We start from the raw sequence: 6,646 nt of genomic DNA on the forward strand, positions 1-6,646 counted from the left end.
TCAAAATCAAGGTTGTTGAGTCCTAACTCTGTGAAAACCTCTATCGTTAGGAGCCTATTTTCTTTGCGTTTTTTTTGTTTTGTTTTCTAATTTTTTTCTTTTAGTTTCATTTTATATCTATATTTGAGTCTTGTTCTTAATTCATAATTAAAAAAATTTATGCCTTAAAGTTATGAATGTCCTGTGAATCCATCACCTCTCTTAAATGAAAAATGCTTTAATCACAAAAGAACAAGAAGTACAGGATTTCAAAATTTATCCTTGAAACTAGTTGAATTAGTTTGATGTGGTGACAATACTTTTTGTTTTCTGAATGAATGCTTGAACAGTGCATATGTCTCTTGAATTTGTTGTTTTGAGAATGTTAAAGATTGTTGGCTCTTGAAAGAATGAGGGGAAAAGAGAACTGTTATTGAGGATCTGAAAAATCATCAAAATGATTCTTGAAGCAAGAAAAAGCAGTGAATACAAAAAAAAAATTCGAAAAAAAAAGAGAAGAAAGAAAAGAAGAAAGAAATAAAGTTGTGAACCAAAGCAAAAAGAGTGTGCTTAAGAACCCTGGACACCTCTAATTGGGGACTCTAGCAAAGCTGAGTCACAATCTGAAAAGGTTCACCCAATTATGTGTCTGTGGCATGTATGTATCCGGTGGTAATACTGGAAGACAGAGTGCTTTGGGCCACAGCCAAGACTCATACACTAGCTATGTTCAAGAATCATCATACTTAACTAGGAGAATCAATAACACTATCTGAGTTCTGAGTTCTTATAGATACCAATCATTCTGAACTTCAAAGGATAGAGTGAGATGCCAAAACTGTTCGGAGGCAAAAAGCTACTAGTCCCGCTCATCTAATTGGAACTATGTTTCTTTGATATTTTGGAGTCTATAGTATATTCTCTTCTTTTTATTCTATCTTGATTTTCAGTTGCTTGGGGACAAGCAACAATTTAAGTTTGGTGTTGCAAAAACTTGGTGCACGAAATTGCAATCACACTTTGCAACCCCGCACAACTAACCAGCAAGTGCACTGGGTCGTCCAAGTAATACCTTACGTGAGTAAGGGTCGATCCCACGGAGATTGTCGGCTTGAAGCAAGCTATGGTTATCTTGTAAATCTTAGTCAGGATATCAGAAATTATCAGGATTGATTGTGAAAAGCAAAAGAACATGAAATAAGTACTTGTTATGCAGTAATGGAGAATAGGTTGAGGTTTTGGAGATGCTCCATCTTCTGAATCTCTGCTTTCCTACTGTCTTTCTTCATCAAACACGCAAGGCTCCTTCCATGGCAAGCTGTATGTAGGGTTTCACCGTTGTCAGTGGCTACCTCCCATCCTCTCAGTGAAAACGTTCCTATGCTCTGTCACAGCATGGCTAATCATCTGTCGGTTCTCGGTCAGGCCAGAATAGAATCCATTGATTCTTTTGCGTCTGTCACTAACGCTCCGCCTGCTAGGAGTTTGAAGCACGTCACAGTCATTCAATCATTGAATCCTACTCAGAATACCACAGACAAGGTTTAGACCTTCCGGATTCTCTTGAATGCCGCCATCAGTTCTAGCTTATACCACAAAAATTCTGGTTAAGGAATCCAAGAGATATCTACTCAATCTAAGGTAGAACGGAGGTGGTTGTCAGGCACACGTTCATGGTTGAGAATGATGATGAGTGTCACGGATCATCACATTCATCCGGTTTAAGAACAAGTGATATCTTAGAACGGAAGCAAGCATGATTGAATAAGAAACAGTAGTAATTGCATTAATCCATCAAGACACAGCAGAGCTCCTCACCCCCAACCATGGGGTTTAGAGACTCATACCGTGGAAAGTACACAAAGAAACGTGTAAAGTGTCATGAGGTACAGATACAATGTCAAAAGATCCTATTAATAGTAAACTAGTAACCTAGGGTGTACAGAAATGAGTAAATGATGTAAAAATCCACTTCTGGGTCCACCTAGTGTGTGCTTGGGCTGAGCAATGAAGCATTTTCGTGTAGAGACCTTTTCTGGAGTTAAACGCCAGCTTTTATGCCAGTTTGGGCGTTTAACTCCAAGTTTTATGCCAGTTCCAGCGTTAAACGCTGGAAATTCTGAGGCTGATTTGCCACGCCGGTTTGGGCCATCAAATCTCGGGCAAAGTATGGACTATCATATATTGCTGGAAAGCCCAGGATGTCTACTTTCCAATGCCATTGAGAGCGCGCCAATTGGGCTTCTGTAGCTCCAGAAAATCCACTTCGAGTGCAGGGAGGTCAGAATCCAACAGCATCTGCAGTCTTTTTCAGTCTCTGAATCAGATTTTTGCTCAGGACCCTCAATTTCAGTCAGAAAATACCTGAAATCACAGAAAAACACACAAACCCATAGTAAAGTCCAGAAAAGTGAATTTTAACTAAAATCTAATAAAAATATACTAAAAACTAACTAGATCATACTAAAAACATACTAAAAACAATGCCAAAAAGCGTACAAATTATCCGCTCATCATACCCCTTAATAACTATTGGAAAAATTTTGGAGGCCCCTATGTTATTTCCTTCTCCAAATTCTCATTTTCCCCTTTTTGTTCTAGGAATTTGTGCTAACCCTAACTGGTAAAGAATGATGCCTTAATATTTTTTACGACAAATAAATAAAAAATACATAAATGTGACTTTTTTTAGTTTCTAAATATTTTGCATTACAGAGCTATTGTGACAAAAAATACAAGCTCCACTAGTGTTGAATAAAAAAATAATTTTGCAATATTAAATGCATTTTTTAAACTATTCAAATATGTCATTAAATGAGAATAGTCTACCCTTAATGATAATTAGTGTGCTTATGGTCAATCACCAATATTGAGAACTGGGTCCCACAACTGCTTTTTTCTGCACATGCACATAATGAAAAGTCATGCGATTGGACACGCGTCCAATACACCCGAGTGACACACACATTCTTTATGTGGGAAAAGATTTTCCCTTTAGTACCAAATATTTTTCTAATAGTTATACGATCCAAATTATAGTAGAAACTCTCTTTAATTTTTGGCAATAAATTAAATTTCATATGAATTTTTATTCTTTCAAATAAAAACCCTGGAAACCCTTATTCTTTAGCTACACATGCAAAAATGTAAAGGGACAGTTAGCATCACCGCAATAATAGAGAAGGCTGTCATAGGAGATGGTGACGACAACGCATTAAGTCATCAATGTCATAGGTACAATGGTGTAAAAATGTGTGATTGTCAGGTATTTACAAATTTTTAAAAGACAAAATATTTTTTGTTTTAAATTATCTCTATTTTATCTTTTACCTTTACTTTTAGATTTCTGAAGATCAAATTCTAATCACAACTACCATAGGGACCTTCTAATGAATTGAGAGATAAAATTATGAGCAATGCTAGTGAGAATTAATTTCAACTTAGCGAACTCAACCAACCATGCCCATAATTTATTTGTTATTTTATTGAATAATTTCATTTGTGACAATTAGCTTAACAATGCATTCTTTATTTTTGGAATGGATGTAGTTTGAGTTTTCTTATTATAAAGAGACGGATATCACATATTGACAATTATCTTAATTAATGTCATATTTCCAATTTTTATTTTAATGTTTTGAATTTAATTTGTAATTTGTAATTTATTGTTGCACATTAATTACACAAAATATTTTTGAAGTTTCACAAAACATGTCCTGAATTTAGTATGTCATATCTTTTATAAGACTTTCGTTTAAGACAGGTTGTATATTATATATTATAGGTTCATTTCTCAGTTAGTATGTATTCATTTTATAGTTCCAAATCCAACTATTCTATAGTCATTCAAGTCAAGCCATGGACTGATCATAATTGTTTCTTCAAGGTAAATAATGGCTCTTTTAAGAAAATTTTTATTTTTTGTAACATTTAAAAGTTTGAGTTGAGGCACTAATATGACAATATCTGGTGTATTTATGTTTGGAAATGCCTATCATTCAAGAAAAAATTATTGAAGAAATGGAGTTGAACTTCTTATCAAGATTTTACATGCAAATTTCCTAGAATTGTTTTGTACTTTTATTTTGTCCCATCTTTCATGCACATCTTTGATGAATTGTTATATTGCAAAAATGAGTTTGGCTGTTACAAAATAACTTTTCTTTACATATAGTTGTGGCAATTAAGAATGTATATTTTCAAAAGCTTTGATGTTGATTATTACTGTATATGAGGTAGTTTTGACACTACAAGAAAATCTTTGAATGCCATTGGATTTTTCATCAGATTTAGCGTCACGTGTTACCGTTGAATTTATAGGCAAAAATTGGAATTATTTCGTCGTGTTAAACATTTATCGTCAAATTTGCTACTCTAACAGTAAAGTTGCTGGTAATAATTGGAGGGAAATTAGGAAATTTGGCGCGTATTCGTTACCGTCGAAGTTACCGTCAACTTAGTCCGATACAACATTTTGGTCAACCGCAAAATATTTCCGTCGAATTTATCTACCAGTAAACTGACGGTAATGAGTCCTAAAATTCGAAGTGCGAACCCTCTTTCCCTTCATTTCGAATCCTCCTCTCTTTTCCCACTCTACCTCTAACCCTCTCCCCACCGCTCCGTCAGCCCACCGCTAGCAACTCCTTTGTAGCCCACTTTTGCCGCTTCCTCTCTCCTCATCCTCTGCAGCCCACTCTCTATATATCCCTCTCCCTCGACATCCTCTCCGGTGGCCCCTCTCCTTCTTGCCACGCCATCCACCTTTGCCAACCACCACCAAAAGTGTCGGCCCTCCAACATTCTCCTGTCACCACTATCATTGCTGTTACCATCATTACTACCGCCACTTTTGCCAGTGTCGCCAGCTCTTTCTATGTTCTCTTCTCTACTCCTTACCGTCTTCTCTATTCTCTTTTTCACTCCTAAATTCCAGGTTCTTCTTCATTTTAATATTAATTTCAATCTTTATTTTAGTTATCCTTAGTATTATTATAGGTTTTAGTTGTTAATTATTATTATGCTCGAGTTAGATTTAATTTTTAGTTTTAGAGGATTTAGGTTGTTAAGATAAGTTAGATTTAAAGTATTAGGTTTTAAGTTGTTGAAAAGTGTTTGGAATTGTGAATGAATTGATCGATTGAAATTGTTTGTTTGAATATTCTGCTGGAAATACGAATTACTGCAGTTAGTATATTGTTATGTTGACTTCTTGTCAATTAGAGTTGAAAGAATGCTTGGTTGTGCAATTTGATATGTTTGATGTCTTTGAATGTCAAGTGTTCGATAATATGCCTCTTGTAAATATTGAGTTTTTGGTGTGTATGTAGTGATAGAATGCCACATTGGTTTGTTTGTGAACTTACTTTCATATATATATATATATATATATATATATATATATATATATATATATATATATATCACACTTTAAAACTTTCGTTTTGCACAAATTCACCATAAAATGTTATTGTCTTTTGTATGTGTATTAATATTTTTAGATTTGGTAAATTTAATTTAGCTTTAACTAATATTGTGGATTGAGGTTGGTTGGATTTGTGAGAACCGTAAATGTGGATATATGTCCAATTTTAGGGGAGGTTATGTTAAAATTTTTTTGAAATAATATAAATGTTGAAGGATTTGTGTTGTATATATTTATTAGTGTTGATTGATATTCTCTTTGCAGATATGACAACAGGTAGCAGAGGTGTCACAAGTCGGTCTCATAGTCATAGAGAGGGTTTCCACCGGTACCCTAGGAATTTCTCAGTCATCGCCTTCTACCCCGACTGCCCCGTCGACCCGTGGCATCACAAGCAGGTCTATCGTACCAGCAATTCATTATGGTCTCGAACCCGACTATGTAGCTCATTCTGTTACACCCCTTTAACTCCAGCGACAGAGACCGGGAGCCAGAATGCTCTAATGTGTCCCAGCCAAATGCCAATCCACCACCGCACATCATACGGATGAGGATTCAACTCGATGGCAAGACGACATGAGTACTATTTTAAGTCTTTTATATTCAATTTATTTTAAATTTGTTATGTGTTTGTTAATCTTAAGTATTTCATTGATAGGTTTGCACCAAACAACAATGCATGTACACAGAAGATCTCTAATGTGATTAAGTCGACGTACGACAACCTATGGCCGAGCTATACGAAGATCCCTGTTGAGACCAAAGAGCGATAGTTTCAAAAGTGGGCAGTAAGAACCCAATGTTGTTGAATTAATTATATTTTATTTCGACTAACTAATGTTGTTGAATTACTTTGTGTAGGAGAAATTTATATGAGATAAGGAACATGATCCCATGATCAGGAAGATCTACAACCACCGAATAGTTAAACGACTTCAGCAGATGATGTAGGACGTTCGTTAGGGGCACACATGATTTGGATATATATATATATATATATATATATATATATATATATATATATATATATATTAAGAGGGCATTGGATGTCTATTTTAGTACTAATGAGGAGTTCAGGTGTTGTCGTTTGAAGAATAGAGCTAATATGGCCTCGTCGAGGTCGTTCAAGTATACCAGTGGGTCGGCGACTTTCATGAAAAGTTGAAGACGAAGAGCAGGCTAGTATGTAGTTTGCTAATCTTTGTTAATTATTACTTAAATTAATTGTTACTTGATTTATTT

This window comes from Arachis stenosperma, chromosome 3, assembly GCF_014773155.1.
Source record: "Arachis stenosperma cultivar V10309 chromosome 3, arast.V10309.gnm1.PFL2, whole genome shotgun sequence".
Taxonomy (NCBI): domain Eukaryota; kingdom Viridiplantae; phylum Streptophyta; class Magnoliopsida; order Fabales; family Fabaceae; genus Arachis; species Arachis stenosperma.